Here is a 17,609-nt window from a genome sequence, read left to right on the forward strand (position 1 = left end):
GTACTCCTAACTGTGTGACCTTGGGAAGTAACAGTCTTCGTAAGCCTCTTTCTTCCTAACTGTAAATTTGGGATAAAAATAGTTCCTTCTTCATAGGGAAAGGTTAAGTGAGTGCATATAAAATAATTAGTATAGTACCTAATATATCTAGGGGCCAATAGATTGTAACTAACTATTATTATGCCACATCCTGAAATTTCTGTGTTGCATTTTTCATCTTTGTTCACTTCTCAACTATATGATGGCATCTCTTCTTTTTTAAAAATTGTAATATTTATGATGCACTTTAAAATATGTTAAGAAGATAGATCTCATGTTAAGTGTTCTTCTCAAAAAAAACCTACAAAAGAGCACGAGGAGGTTTTTGGAGGTTGTGGTAATAGTATCACAAGTATTTGCATATATTTAAAGTCATCAGAACATATACATTAAATGTGTGTAATTTTTGCATATCAATTATACCTCAATAAAGCTAAAAAAAATAAATTGCAAGAAAAAGGAAAGTTGGAGGAGGAATCTGTAGATCGAAATGTCTTAAAGACAAGTCAACCAAGCAGAATGTGTGGATCTTGTTTGGAACTTAATCCAAACTATAAAAAATTAATCACATTTATGGGACAACTGGAATTTGAACACTCACTAAGTATTTGATATTAAGGATTTATTGTTACTTTTTTAGGACTAATAATGATGTTGTAGTTATGTTCAACAACAGTCCTCACCTATCGGAATAAATACTGAAACATTTATAAATGAAAAATTGCAATATTAAAGATTTTTTAAAATAAATAAAAGATAAAAGATTTGTGTAATAAAAACTACAATTACTAACTTATCTAGCACTTACTATCTGCTGGATATTATTCTAAGCATTTTGCCTGTATTTACTCATTTAATCCTAAAAGCATACCTGCGAAGCAGATACTATTATTATTTTCTTTCATAGATCCGAAAACTGAGGCACAGAGCTTAAGGAACTTGTCTAAGGCTACACAGCTAGTAAGTAAATGGCAGGGTTGGGATTTGAGCCTTAGGCAACCCTTCCAATCACATCCCTCTTTCTTTCCCTAATACTGCTCTGGTTTTCATATGTATCATTCCAGATACTTTCTTTAAACATTTATTACATATGTAGGTATCCATAAGCAATACATTGTTTTCTGTGTTTTGAAGATGTATATAAATGGTTTTCTGTCTGCAGTCTATTTTATTCACTCAGCATGGTTTAAAATTCATCTATTATGGTGCCATCTGTAACGTTAGCTCACTTAAAGTATGAGCCATTACCCAATGAGGGACACTAAGGTCATTTACTATAACAATGTGGTTATGAACACATTGCCTTGATCATAAATGGGAAATTCTCTCTAGGTTATACTTAAGAGTAGAATTTGCTAGTAAGAGGGATGTGTACATTTTCAGCTTTCCAGATATTGACAACTCATTTCTCAAAGCAGTCATATCAGTCTAAACTCCTACTAGCAGTGCAATACAACATTTGGTATTGTCAGACTTTAAAATTTGTACCAACCTGGTGAATGTGAAGCAATACCTCATTTTGGTCTTGTTTTGTGCTTTCTCCAATTAGTGAGTTGTGTATCTTTTATTGTGTTTATTGGCCGGGCAGCTGTTCTTTAAATCATACTTCAGGTTCCCACTAAATTCCTATGTGGCATGTGGATGCTCACACGTATGCCTATAAATACATGTTGACTATTATGTACTCTCATCCTGATCACAAGGGGCATTAATGCCTAGCTCACCATTAGGCATCTATTTGAAAAGACGGCTCTATTAGAAGTTGCAAAACACAATCAATGCTGGTGAATAAACAAATGAATGGACACATGGACAAACATGAATAAAGTCTACCACTGACTGAGTTCCCTTATGTACCAGGAACTCCATTTGAATGTTTATGTTAGCACAATTTCACCTAGTTGGAAGGAAGGAGGGTGTTTATTATCTCCATTTTATAGATGAAGAAACGGAGGCTCAAAGAAGGGAAGAACTCTCCTAAACTCTCAGCTAACTAGTGGCAGAGCTGGAGGTTCAAGCCCAGATCTGCACAATCCAAAGCCTAAGCTACTTGTACCATTTCCCACTATTCTATGGCTCTGAATCAGCTCCGTTCTAACAGTTGTCCTCAGGACGGTCTTCACCTGCCTGATGCGCAACCACCGTTCTCCTACTCCTGGCTCTTCTCTACCTCCCACCTGTATGCCTTTCATCTGGCTGCTCTCGGCAGCAGATGTCCCCACAATAAACACTCCCATAAATCACTGCATCTGTCAGACCAACCAAACCAATCTCATTATGTAGGCAGACAGCCTGTGTCACCCCTACTGCTTCACAGCCCTAAATAAAATGCCAAGAATTGGTCTGAAGGGCAGTCCCACAGATTAGGGCCAGAACCACAGATCTGAGAATGTTCTCTCAGGTTCTGGTTCCCTATAATGTAGGGCATATCATTCCTCTTTAAACACATAAAATCTGTATCATGTTTTCATTTTAAATATCTTGAGGATAGGATGGTATAAAATGTTTATACTTCCCCCATTTCCATCCTGAGTTTCCACTTCAGCCTCAATACCCTTTTTATATACCACTCTTCTAAGAGATGACATCAAATTGATTATTCAGGCCTCTCTGTGACTCTTGATTTTGTGCTGGAACAGAACTCCATGGTCTCAGCCTATTAAAAGGATATAAATATCCGTGATTATCTAAAAATCAGTCTCTCGCCATCTCTCAGGCTGCTTGCACTGTTCATTAGAATTTTGGAGCCCTGCAGAAACCAGAACCATTTGTCAGAATCTGTCTATACTCTTCATATGCCCATATTATACGTCAAACTAGCCAGGACACAAAAAGGAGAGGAGGGACGTTATCTGAATTTGCCCTAACAGTTCTTTTAGGTAGAATGTATTCTGGGGGGAATGGGATAGACCGGTGATGGGTAGTAAGGAGGGCACATATTGCATGGTGCACTGGGTGTTATACACAACTAATGAATCATCGAGCCTTACATCGAAAACCGGGGATGTACTGTATGGTGACTAACATAATATAATAAAAAATCATTATTAATAAAAAAAAAAAAAAAAAAAAAAATAAACTGCTATGTCGAAAAGAGTAAATTAAAAAAAAAAAAAAAAAAAAAAAAAAAAAAAGAATGTATTCTGGCTTTCCCTAATGAGCTACATGAGAGCCAGAAGCATAGATTCTCCAAAGGATATGTGAGTCTCAGCTGAGAGAACGGGCAGAGAGGCTTCAAAACCATGACACAGCACAGAGGGAAATGGTGCAGTCAGAAAGTAATATGTAGGAGAAAAATAATGGCTGTTGTAGGTCGGGGGCTGCCAAACCATAGTTCACGGGCCAAATCCAGTCTGCTGCCCTATTTTTGTACAGTCTGTGAAATAAAGGTGGCCTCTACATTTTTAAATGACTGAAAAAAGTCAAACGAAGAAAATGTTTAATAAGGTGAATATGATTCAAAGGTCAAATTTCAATGTCTATAAGTTTATTAGAATACAACCACACTTATTCCTTTACACATTGTCTGTGGGTATTTTCATGCTATGACAGCAAAGTTGAGTAGTTGTGGCAGAGACGTGACTACCCACAAAGTCTAAAGTATTTCATATCTGGCCCTTTACAGAAGTTTTCTAATCCTTGCACTAGCTGGGATTGCAAAGACTTGCATTCTTAGGAATCTAAACCCTGCCACCTCTGACGTATTTCTAAATGCTTTGACTACACGGCAACTAGTGAGAACACACCCTGAGTTTACCAAAGGGTCCTCAGGGACTTGTGGGTCTTAGAAGTTTGGGAGGGGGGAGGTCAGAGCTGATGGAACATAAGAGTGTCATCCAAAGAGAAAGACCCACCTCTGTGCCTCAAAGGCTCCAAATAGATTCTTGTTCTATGATGTCTTGTCATTTTATTTTTTTCAAGATTTTATTTATTTATTTAAGGGAGACAGGGCACATGTTGGGGGGAGAAGCAGAGGGAGAGTAAGAAGCAGACTCCCCACTGAGCAGGGAGCCTGATCCAGGGCTCAAACCCAGGACCCTGGGATCTTGACCTGAGCTGAAGGCAGACGCTAAACCAACTGAACCACCCAGGCACCCCTGTCTTGTCATTTTAAAATCTAAGCCCACCAAAGACAAGCACTAGAGAACTGCGCCCTGTCCCTGTGTCATTTCTAAGACTGTAATATACAAGTTTTTCCTGGGATTCCTAATTTAGACAAGACACAGCCTCCCATCCTTCCCAAGTCATGGGAACTCACCACATGTAGAAGCCGACTAGTTCTCACTTGCAGAGCGACACAAAGTTTGAATCTCCTGGGAGAGAATCTCTGCTTCCCACTGGACTACGAGTTAGCTATTTCCTCTGTATTTATATCACACTTCATTCCATAAAAGATTTGAGGTGATTTGATAGTTATTTGGAATAGAATATGTTTTTAAGAAGACTAGCACAAATGTTAAGGCCGGTCTTATCTGCCTTAATGTAATAGGAAAAGTAGGTGTGGCTACTTTTCATTGACATCTTACTGATTTGTCAGCCATAAGCAAAACGCTAGAGAAGCACTATGAAAAAGGAAAGAAAATGTTGACAAAGGCCTGACATGCACTGCGGTCATTCTCCATGTATGCTCTTACTGCTCACACAATCTGTGTGTCCATGACACCCTAGGCTGCAGATAATTTCACTTGGTAACCCCTAAAAAAGGATGCTCCCCCATAAAGTACTGTCATCAAAAGAAAAGGACGGCATGCAAAGATTTAGCAAACCACATGTTCACTGAGGTACTGTTAATAATGGCAAGAGACGATAAATGTATTTCTCCACAGTAAGAGAAGTGGTTGAGTACCTCTAACAATGCTTCAAAATTAGCTATTAAAACCAGTTCTTAGAAGAGTACAGATGCTCATGACAAAGAATTAAGTGGAAAATAAGCAGGATATAAAACACACAGACGCACGGGGCGCCTGGGTGGCACAGCGGTTGGGCGTCTGCCTTCGGCTCAGGGCGTGATCCCGGCGTGATGGGATCGAGCCCCACATCAGGCTCTTCTGCTGTGAGTCTGCTTCTTCCTCTCCCACTCCCCCTGCTTGTGTTCCCTCTCTCGCTGGCTGTCTCTATCTCTGTCGAATAAATAAATAAAATCTTTAAAAAAACTACACACACACACACAGATGCTACAATCTCATTTCTGCAAAAGAAAATTATTTGAGTTTAGAGAAAGAACTCAGATGATTTAATACACACAAAATAAAAATAACAAGTCAAACTTACTGAATGCCTACTATGTACCAGACACTAATCTAAATTCTTTACATGTAGTATTTAATCTTCACAACCACCCTGTGAAGGAGATACCCTTGCTGTCCCCGTTTTCCACATGAGGAAATTGAAGCAAAGACACATCAGTGACCCACCCCAGGTCCCAAAGTTAGTGAGGCAGAACTTGTACCCAGACAGGCTGCTCCACAGTCTAGGCTCTTAGCTGCTACATTTTCAAAAATAGCTACAGCAATTACATCTAAGTAAGAGAATGGTAAGTGATCTTTTTGTTGTTGAACTATAATTTCTAAATTTTCTATAATTTACGTTAATATATTTTACAACAAAAAACAAGTTATATAAAATATCGACAACAGCCAAATGCTGTTGGTTCAATATGTCGGTTCGCAGAGGCTGGAGAGACCTCCAATTCATTGCAGTTCATGGCCACACAACAGTTTCTCGGCCCAGCCTGTGAGATAGAGGCAAACGCTGCCCACAAGTGCTGGAGTAGCCCCATGTGTAGCCTTAACTCCAAGTGGGATGGGAAAGTCCTTCAGTACCTGACTCTTTTTCTGAGACCTGAGACCTGCTTCATCGTGGTAGTGACTGTCTCCGCTCTGCTGTGAATACTCAAGCCAACCCAGTACATTAGGGCAGGAAATGGATGGCAAAGGACCCTTGGCAAAATTGAAGTTCTTGGGACGTGAGCTTTCCTCAGTGGGTCCTCTGAGCCTCCACAGAGATTCTTCTACAGAGCATCCTCTTTCCCATTTCTGGAACATCGCTCACCCAGGTCTCCTCACTGTGAGGTATTATTTTGTAGTGTTCAGAATCAGCCTGTTTGAGGAGTTACTGATCACTTCAATGTTGGCATGATGATCTGTTCATAATCGTGCTCCTCTTCACCAATGGAACACATTTTTCTGTAGTTATTTAAGTGCCATAATGCTATAAATGTCCTTTCCTGGCTTCTACAAAGTTGGGACCTTGTAGAGATACACTATTAGCTCCTATCCTAAAAATGTTATTCCTTCTCCACAACACTCAGCAAGAAGCAGAGAACCAGTGCCATCGCTACAGAAAGATTCACCCTTCTTGTTTATAGCAGACTTTTCAGCTCTTGGCTTCCCACAAGTAGAGAAATGGATCACATGGGGATAATAACTAGATCTACCATGGAAAAGCCCACTGCCTTGGCTTCCAGAATCAAAGGCTGCTTACACCTCATTCCTTGTACACCCTGGCTCAAAACAGCTTGAAAAAAAGCAGGACACTGGGGAGAGAGGTCTTGACTGGAGACTTCATTTTTCTACCTAAAAACTCTGTGGCCTTAAGCATGATATTGTTCTCCTCTCAGACCTCTTCTCCCTCTGTAAATGGGAACAAACTGAGAACAAAAACTTTCCTACATGTCTCTTGGTGTCAAAAGGATCAAGTGAGATCATGCATGTCAACATGATTTTTTTTAAAGTTTATTTATTTAAGTAATCTCTACATTCACCATGGGGCTTGAACTCATGACCCTGAAATCAAGAGCCTTATGCTCTTCCGACTGAGCCAACCAGGTGCCCTCAATGTGATTTTTAAGTAGTGAGATTTTCTAAAACAATCAGGAATTTTTATTTTCTTAGAAATTTAGCTCTCATATAAATGAGTCATTGGACTGTCTGCCACAAAATACCCAAGAATCCAAGTAGAAATAACAATTTCACAGAAGAAATAAATAAATAACATTAAAAACAAAACAAACACAACATTCCCTATGCCAACAAGAAGCTAGGAACGGGACATAGCCATCACAGTCCTATATAGGCTTTGAGCTGCTAGAACTGGTTGGATTCAGCTTCTGCTACAGCTGGATGAGCAGCCAGAAGTTAAGTAACTAATCCAAGTCTTGACCCCCTTACCTGTAAAATGGAAGCATTAATAGACTATCGTGTGGGATTGTGGTGAGGATCATGCAAGAATACTCTGTAAGCCCTTAGCTTAACACCTGGTGTGTTGCATGCACTTAATAAATGATAGCTACCAGCTGGCTCTGGGGACTGGATAAAATGAAGCTCGGAAAAAGGCTATCTCTAGCAAAGTTACACAGCCCAGTAAAAACAGGTCACACTGTTCAGTTCCAGGGTTGATGAAGCCAGACGGGACAACAAGGACAGAACCTCTTTTCAGAGCTTCCACTCCAGCACCTATAAACTCTTCCCTTTCAGGAGTTCAGAATCCTGAATGTTGAACAGAGGTGAACTTCTTCCTAGTTCTGGTGTTTCTTCTTCTCATTTTGAAGTGATCTGGTGCCTGGTATGGGAAACCATTATGTGTTCTTCGCATGACTAATAACCAGGTTCACACAGATTCAGTGGTCCTGGTTTTTGAAATACTGAAATACTTGTGTACTGTTTGGCACATAGTATGAGCTATTAAAACTATCAGTCACTTGTAAAACTATAAGCCATTGCACCGCAGCCTTCCTAGACAAGGGCAGATCTGCTAGCTGCTCAACAGACCACGGGGGTAGAGGCCTGGGTGTGTGCAACACCCACCAGCAGTTCCAGAGGAGCTCAGCACTGGCAGGCACAGGCCACAGACAGGTGGTGCCAATGACTCATGCTTTGAGGACCCAAACCATGTAGGAAGCACTGATATCTGCCTGCAACACAGCCCTGACAAATCAACAGCATGCTCAGCCCTTCTCTGGCTGGAATAAGGTCCTAGGGCACATTACAACGAATTTAACTGGGAAGTTGCTGGAAGGATCTGGTGCCATTCCCTACGTCAAATCAGGGCTCAGAAATGGTGACAATTTAGCTAGTGACAAACACACTCTAGAGAATGTCCAAAATCAACAACAGAAAAGTAAATATTAGAATGATAATTTGTGCTACAAATATTATCACCTGCTAAGCAGTTATATGTGCATGTGTATATTTGTTTAAAGAATTAAAGGGGGCAATACTTTACATTTGATATATATGCTTATATGCTAATTTATCATACCAGTTATTAAATATTTTATTATCCCTCCAGATACCATAAAATCAGTATGTGCAGTATTTCTGCACCCATTCTTCAGGACTTTAATGTGATAAGCAGCCCCAACAACTTCTTGAGCCATGTGGCCATGGGAGAATCACAGACTTATGGTCTCAGAGAATATAAAACCTGGGAATTAATTAGATGATTCCCTAAGTTGTCCCCCCTCCCGTTCTAAAACTCTTTGACACTATCATCATTTTTATTACTATTTTGTTTTAAGATTTTATTTATTTGAGAGAGGGAGAGAGCAAGAGAGAAAGTACAAGCCAGGGGGAAGGGCAGACGGAGACAGAAGCAGGCTCTCTACTGAGCAGAGAGCCCAAAGCAGGACTCTATCCCAGGACCCCAGGATCATGAACTGAGCTAAAGGCAGACACTTAACCCACTGAGCCACCCAGGCACCCCACTATCATAATTTTTAAAGAGCCATCTATTAGAAAAAGGAACCCTCATCCACTGTTGGTGGGAATGCAAACTGGTGCAGCCACTATGGAAAACAGTATGGAGAGTCCCCAAAATATTAAAAACAGAAATACCATATGATCAGTAATTCCACTAATGTTTGCCCAAAGAATATGAAAACATGAATTCAAAAATATATATGTGCCCCTATGTTTATTGCAGCATTATTTACAACAAATTATGGAAGCAGTCCAAGTGTCCATCAATAGATGAATGGATAAAGAAGATGTAGTGTATACATACAATGGAATCTTACTCAGCCTTAAAAAAGAATGAAATCTTGTCACTTGCAACAACATGCATGGATCTAGAGGGTATAATACTAAATGAAACACGTCAGGGGCGCCTGGGTGGCTCAGTCGTTAAGCATCTGCCTTTGGCTCAGGGCGTGATCCCAGAGTCCTGGGATTGAGCCCCGCATCAGGCTCCTACCCTGGAAGTCTGCTTCTTCCTCTCCCACTCTCCCTGCTTGTGTTCCCTCTCTCGCTGGCTGTCTCTCTCTCTCTGTCAAATAAATAGATAAAATCTTAAAAAAAAATAAATGAAACATGTCAGAGAAAGACAAATACCGTATGATTTCACTCATATGTGGATTTAAGAAATAAAACAAATGAAAGAGAACAAAAGAGACAAACCAAAAAAAAAAAAAAAAGACTCTTAACTATAGAGAGCAAGCTGATGGTTACCAGAGGGACGGTAAGGGGAGGGGGATGGGCAAAATAGGTGAAGGGGATTAAGAGTACATTTACTGTGATGAGCACTGAGTAATGTATAGAATTACTGAATCACTATAATGTACACCTGAAACTAATATAACACTGTATGTTAACTATACTGGAATTTTTTGAAGGCTATCTATTAAACACACACTCTACACTAGGCACTTTACTGAGCAGTTTCCATAAACTACTGAGTTAGACCCTCACATTATGCATAGTAGTAAGTGGGAGTCCCACTGAGGAAATGGAAGCTTTGGTGAAGTGTAGTGACAGTCATAGCAGAATGAGATGGGACCCCAATTTGGCTGGATCCAAAGCCTCTGCCCCTACCCACTGGTCACCCTGCCTTCTTTTATAAGAACTCTGTCTCTCCTGGCCCCATTCTCCCACCTCACTTTGCACCCCCATCCTAGGATTTGGAGCAGTCTGACTTATATCAGAATTATTTATAAGTGGGTCTGACCCACCACACTCAATTCCAGTGATTCTGGGTCTTCAATAACAGGGATAACATTTCACTTCTTCATAGCCCCCTAAAATCTTACCAAAATACCTTTATACAGAAAGCACTCAATAAATGTATGTGAAACTGGGCTGCTGTAGAACACAGGAATCAGGGAGAAGAAGGAAGGGATGGCAAGGAAGATCAAGCAGATCAACTTGGCAGAGACTTGGTCTTTGCCTAATGTGGGCAGCAAATAGAACCAGATCCTTTCACTGTCTCCTCGCACCTTTCTGGATTTCGAATTGTAGCACTGTATCTTCTAACACCCACTGAACATTCTTGCTTGAGAGATGGGGATTTCATGAAACTCAACAAGAGCTTTATTGTATGGAAGACTAATACTTAACAAAAAGGCAAAGGAGAAATTTTCATCTTCAGATAGTAAAGAGGGGCTAAAGAAGTAACCATCACTAGCTACTCTTGCCTGAAAAAAATCCAAGATATAAAGAACAGAATGACGAGAGGAGAAAGAATGAGAAATGCAACCCAAGCGAAGACTGCAGTGAGATCAAAACTGACTCTGTGTAGAATAAAAGCAAGGCACAGGGTTGGTGCCAGGGAAATTCCAGCCGGATGGATGTGACACACTTTGTTTCTTCATGGGTCCCTGGAGTCAGGCTATAGTTGCCAGTCCAAATTCTATTCTGTAAACTCTCATATGAAACAACGGATACATGGATATTGCTTAATTTGATTCAACAAATATTTCAAGTAATTACGGTGTGCCAGAAACACAGATCTATGTGAAAGATTTTTTTTTTTTATGTGAAAAGTCTTTACTCTCCAACACTTGAGCCAGATAAAGAGCTTCACCATTACGAAATAGCAATGATCAAATCGATTTAGCAAAATCAGAACAACCAAGAGAACTCTGAAGAAATAGAAAGTACTCTGTCCACCACATGGCCTCTCAACTCCAGGAAGTAAGGGGTTATCAATTTATTTTCTCCCTTCTCTAACCAAAAGGTCAGGGCTTAAATTGCATTAAATGGACTATGACATTTCTCTTAATGACTAGCCCTCTTGCCTGAAACAGAGAAAACATCCTCACTATTATCTGACCTTGTCCGTGATGGAGGACAGAGATAACAAAGGACCTGCATAAAATATCGCAAAGAAAAAATCAAGCAAAAGTCTTCTTTACAACATTTCAGCTCTTTTTATTGGCAAGGGAAGACAACAGAAACCTCAAAATGTGGCTGAGAAAACTCTAACAGTCTTCCCTAATAAGCCCCAGATACATGTAGAATCTTATAAAAGCATTGTGTTTGTTGTTCAAAGGCAGCCCTAAGAGGAGCTGTTCTACCCCTTTCCTTCCCATGAGACTGTCTCCTCTTAGCTCCTCCTAGCCAGAGATTCTGGGGCTGCTACGGTAAGCAGATTTCTTAGAGAAAGATCTAATCATTGCTCTCAAGAGGAGCAGCCACTATCGTGGATGGATATTACGTGTTATCTACAAAATCAGGATCGATGTGTAGATAACTACATACCACACAAACACGGATGCCACACAGAGCCAAGGGAGCCTTCCTACAATGCTAAGCCCTGCACTCCAAACAGACGCTATCCCACACAGTATGGAAAGATATTTTTGCTCTTATTTTTCAGAAAAGGAAACTGTGTCTCAAAGAGGCAGATTCATTCACACAGGGTTACTTAGCTAGGACATACAAATGTCTATCTGATGAGAAGACCCATGGTCTTTTCATTTCAACAGGCATGGTCAGATACACAGTCACAGAGGTAGAAGTCCTGCTTGGGCCATGAGAGGAAGCAACTCGGACTCATAACATTCAGTACTCAACGGGATGTTAGAAACCCATGCCTCAAATAAATGTACCAGAAAGATAAAATGATTTTCTCCAAACACAGTTATGATTAACTTAAAAAAAAACAGCTTTATTGACACTTATAAAACTGAAACACAATAAACTTCACATATTTAAAATGTAAACACTGGATAAGTCTTGATGTATATGTGTGTGGATGTGTACGTACACACATACACACACGCATACACGCACCTTTAACTCCAAAGCTTATATCCTTATTGCCATACACTTGAATAGAGTCCAGACCATTTGGGGAAAGATAAGACAAACACAGGAATCACCACAAAATACTACCCTTGGTCCCATGGGACTGTCTCCCTTGCCATGGCCATTCTCTGCTAAAGTACAGTGCTGTGCTAAGGAGCAGGGACCATGCTCAATCACTCAGGACAAGTCAGAATAAGAACTCTACGCACAACCATGAATCACAGAGCTCAAGGCAGGGATCAACTAATATAATATGAGCAATAAAGAATCCTGGGATTTTAGGGACACCTGGGTGGCTCACGTGTACGTGCATACGGAACATACAATGTGTATGTGTGCATGTACATAAAAATGCAGAACTAAAAAGACAAGGACACATGGTTCTCCAAAATGTTACCAGGAATTACTCTTGTTTATTTGTTCATTTTTTAAAGATTTTATTTATTTATTTATTTATTTGAGAGAGAAAGAGAGTGAGAGAGAGAGCATTGGTTAAGTATCTGCCTTTGGCTCAGGTCAAGAACCCAGGGTCCTGGACTGAGTCCTGCATCTGGCTCCTTCCTCAGCGGGGAGCCTGCTTCTCCCTCTGCCGGCTGCTACTCCTGCTTGTGCTATCTCTCTCTGACAAATAACAAATAAAGTCTTAAAAAAAAAAAAAGAATCCTGGGATTTTAGAGCTGGAAGGACAACTGTTCAAGAAATTTTCATTTGCATATATGTATGTGATGGTGAGGCTGCAAGGAAGGGAGGGAAGGGGGAAAATGGTATGAGACAGACATGTGAATTCCAGTTTCTAAGGTTTTCATTCACATTTACATATATATATCATACATATATTATATATATAACTTTGTTATACCTTGTTATATAGCATAAAAGTATATATATATATATGTATATAATTACATAATAATATGATGCATGTAATACAGAGGTCGGTCATATCACTATGGAAAATTTGGGTACATAAAGATCCAGAGCATTAGAAAGAGAACAAATGGCTGAGAAATGAGGATGGGATTGGGGAGGAAGGGAGAAAAAAAAGAAGTCTAGAATCAAACCAGAGAGGGGTCTGTGCAGTTTAAAGACCACAAAGCAGTATTATTAATTCACTTCCCTGTACCTGAGGTCCACTAAAACGAAAGAAAACAGAGTTAAAGTACAGAAGAAAATAAGATAACAAACAAGAGACAGGGATGCCGGGTGGCTCAGCTGGTTAAGCATTCAACTCCTGGTTTCAGGTCATGATCTCTCAGGGTCGTGGAATCGAGCCCTGCGTCAGGCTCCATGCTCAGCTTGGAGTCCGCTTGCTCCTCTCCCTCTGCTCCTCCCCTGCTCATGCTCTCTCTCTCTCTCTCTCTCTCATAAATAAATAAATAAATAAATAAATAAATAAAAATTTTTTAAAAATAAACAAATAAACAAGAGTAACCCTGGTAACATTTTGAAGAACCATGTGTCCTTGCCTTTTTAGTTCCGTATCTTTATGTACATGCACACATACACATTGTATGTTCCGTGTGCATGTACACAGACACAAGATCACTCTACATGCAGTTTGGAACCTGCCATTTTTTCCACTTAACACTGAAAAGTAGTCTCTCTCCTAGAGCTGCACCATAATTGTTATCTACTTTTCTCTTGTTCAGACTTACTATATATATATATATATATATATATATATATATATATATAACGGACAGGGGTTCAGAAGTGCTTATGTCCAGTTTGAAGAGAGGGATATAGGTCGGTGGAAGAAGGAAGGAGGAAGGCTTTAAGGAAGAGGTGGTATTTGATTAGCAGTTTGGGTGGAAATGGGTTGAAGGGACATAGATGAAAAACAAAAGGACTGGGCACTATGGGTGGCTCAGTCAGTTAAGTGGCTGACCCTGGATTTTGGCTCAGGTCATGATCTCAGGGTCCTGGGCTCCACACTCAGTGGAGAGTCTGCTTGAGGATTCTCTCTCTTCCTCTCCCTTGCCCCTCCCCCACTCATGTTCCCTCTAATTAAAAAAAAAAAAAAAAAAGGAAAAGGAGCATAACTGGGCACCAGTTGTAACAGTCCTGGGGACCTTCCTAAGAGCGCCGAGACACGGGTATTCCAGTCTCCACCAGCCAGAGGAGGAACAAGGTGCACTGTGAGATGGTGAGAAATGTGTCTGAGGCAAGTCCGGGGACAAGGAGATCCTGCAGGGAAACTGGGAACATGTGGAAAGTGTATAGAGGGGAGGGAGGCGAGACTGGGAATATGGGGGTCCTCAAATCCCAGGAGGATTGAAGGTCAAGCTAAAGAGCAAGAACTTTTACTTGCTCTCTATACACCTGCTTGTGGAAACTGCTCCTCACACTTACATAACAAATGATAAAACAATGGTTATCAGCAGATTGCCAAGAAGCTGTTCCCAGAGCAGATTAATATTGCCTCAGACAAGTGGAATTCCCCAGGGACTGCACATCCTTTAGGACATATTTCAAAAGCCAGTATTCCATCTGAGGGCACCTGAGGAAAATTTCAAAGCAGTACCTTCGGTAGCTAATTCTTAAATAAACATGTTAGCGGGAACCTCTGTAGTTAGGTCGTGCCAAGCATAAAGATGCTCAAGGACGTTAAGTGACCTCCGAGTAAGGACACATTTAAATGCTAACTCAACAGGGAATGCAGACACATTCTGAAGGTGAACCTGGGACAAACAAAAGACCAAACCAAAAAAAAAAAAAGGCAACAAAACCAAACCACAGCAAGCATTGGGAGGAACATCTGCTACTGAAATGCAAAGAAAAACTGCAAGTCCTCTGTTTGACTGCTCTCAAGGACAAAGCTTCTGGCATGGAGTTGGCTTGTGGAGACATTCTCATAAAGGTCTGACTACTACCCTCTCATGCTGGAAAACCCAACACTGTGCCAATTCGGTCAAAGGCTGTGACAGGGGTTGGCTTCAGTGCTTGGCCAGACTTAAGAGATGGCATGGGTGTGGGCTTGGCACACAGCAGACATGGGCCAACTCTCCAGGCACACCCTTACCTATTGGACAGTGGGTTGGTTCCTAACCTCTCTGTGGATCCCCTGCTTTAAAAAAAAAAAAAAAAAAAATGGCCCTCCATGCACTACTTATCCCGAAGAGTGTCAACTCAACAATAAGCACTTCTGGAGAACCAGGAAAAGGGAAGAAGCATTTGGTACAAATGATGTGATGGAAAGGACCTAAGCTTTGCAAATAAGCAGATCTGGATTCATGACATTGATCTTCCTTATTTCCTGAGCAACAATGGGCAGGTTAATGAATCTCTCTAAGCCCTGGTTTCCTCAACTGTAAAATGGGGGCAGATAATATCTTCCTTCAATATATGTTATGAGGTTTAAATGGGATAATGGTAGAAAGGCATCTGTCACCTGGAAGGCCATCATAGGTAGTGTCTGCCCAGGCATGCCTATCTTCTTACTCCTCTAGGGGAAAGTGGAGGAGATCCTATTGGGCAAATGACCTTGAGAAAGAGAAACAGGCATTTGGGAATGATCTGCATCTAGAACTGCCAAGGTCTTCCATCAATTCAGTGGAAAGGCCACTTACTACCTGTATAAACTTTAGGCAAAGGAAAAGCCTCTGATATCTTCCTCATAGAATCATCACAGAGGTTAAATCCACCATCCGCAAAAGCCTACTGTCCACGAAGTCAGAACTTAGCAAATGGTAACTTAAGGTGGAGATACACGTGGTGGCACTGAATTAACTGTAACACTGCTCACAATGGATCACCAACCGAGACAGTGAAAGCTTTTCCTTACCTGGAGATTTTACCAAATGGGAATTTAAACTAAACAGAGATCAGACATCCAGGAAAGGGTCGTCAATTGGAAATCCTTACATGTGGCCCCATGCTGCCTGAGGCAGGCTTACCAAGCAAAGGAAGGGGGTTCCTCCCTGGCTCCCATGTTAACCATTAAATAGCTGTTCTGGCTGTCTTCCTGGCTTAATTATGCTCCAATAATTCTGACAAGACGGGCTGAGCTTCGCTATAAGTCATGACAGTGGAAATCCTAAAATAAAAGGAAGATTAACGACATGACCTCAATATTGGCATGATGGCCCATTAATTGGAAATTATGGATTTAATTGAATTCTGAGCATAGCACTGGCAGCTGGATTAAATTTTCTGAGAACTGTTTCTTCACCCACAGAAAGATAACAAAATATACCAGTGACAAATAAGCCAAACATTGGGTGTTGCTTATGAGACACATAGATAATTGATTATCTCCCTGGCATGCTAGTTAACCAACCATCAAAAGTCTGAAGTCAGGTTGGGAGGAACCATAGCCATCATTTCTACCACCTTCCCTGTTTTCTACATGCTTAAGGGTGCTATGTAACTCTTTGGACCTCAATTTTGAGATAAAAATTGTAACTGCAATACAAACACACACACAGACACACACACACGAACATATGTATATAAGAAGTGCTCAATAGGTCCCATTATCATCATGCCATCTTTGCCACCATCCACTACTACAAGGAGCCTGGAGGGGGAAGGGGGACAGGAAAGAGCCATGTGGCTTCTCTTCTGCAGGCTGCAGAAATGGCACCACAAAGAGCACAGACAGGTCACTGTACGCCCAGGGCCTTCCTGAGTTCAAGGTAGCTCTGTCTCTGCTTGGCATCTGGCAGATGCAGATACTTGTATGTCTCTTCCATTTCCTGCAGTCTGGTCTGTGTGAGTCCATCTGCTCTTAATCCAAAGACTGACAGGCATGAATCCTCACCCAATGCTGAGAGATGGGAATTAGTCTCCTCTATAGAAGAGAAGGAGAGGACTCTGAGATGGTGACTAATGTGTCTAAGGCACCAACTGTGATATGTGCTGAAACCAACATGCACTGTTTCCTCAGGGAATTGGGAGGATGTAGAGGGTGTGTTAAGAGGGTGGGAGGTGAGACTAGGAAGGTGAGTGATCTGCAAGTCCCCAGAGGCTCGAAGGTCAAATTAACCACTCCTTCAAAGGAGCGGACATTTATTTAGAATTACTGGGAGGGGTGGAGGAATGTTTTATTGAAGCTGCAACAAGACAAATTAACTGAGAATCAGAAAGAAATGCTTAGTGAGAACAGAGACGGTGCTTAATTTATATCTATACCACGCACCCAGGAGGACACCTACCAAGATAAACAGTGCAAAATAGGACACTGAATCGAGCTGAATTAAATCTGTCAAGAAATCAAGAGCCCCACTTCACTCTTAAACTTCCTGCAATTGCCTTGAAGTGCCGCAAGGTAATGGCTGTAGCGATCACTTATTAATCACCTTCTGACTGCTGGGAACTGGTACTCCAAGCGTTATACCCATTATCTCATTTAATCCTCACAATTAGGATTCCAAATAAGCTTTACTATCCCCCTTTTACACATGAGCAAACTGAGGACCCAACACACAAATACAGACACACAGCCAAGGCTCTTCCCAAGGTCTGTCTTCCTCGAAAGCCCATGATCTTCTCAGCACATAGGAGAAGTGCTGTCCCATATGTCTTTGTTAAAAGCTTAAGACACAA

The 17,609-nt window shown here is 41.0% G+C and overlaps 1 protein-coding gene across 1 annotated transcript in view; it reads right to left on the reverse strand.

The window, feature by feature from the left end:
• Nucleotides 1-17,609, reverse strand: part of DNAJC6 (DnaJ heat shock protein family (Hsp40) member C6) — a 146,009-nt gene that overhangs the window by 51,309 nt on the left and 77,091 nt on the right. The window lies entirely within an intron of this gene.

The sequence above is a fragment of the Ursus arctos genome, unplaced genomic scaffold (assembly GCF_023065955.2).
Source record: "Ursus arctos isolate Adak ecotype North America unplaced genomic scaffold, UrsArc2.0 scaffold_12, whole genome shotgun sequence".
NCBI classification, from domain to species: domain Eukaryota; kingdom Metazoa; phylum Chordata; class Mammalia; order Carnivora; family Ursidae; genus Ursus; species Ursus arctos.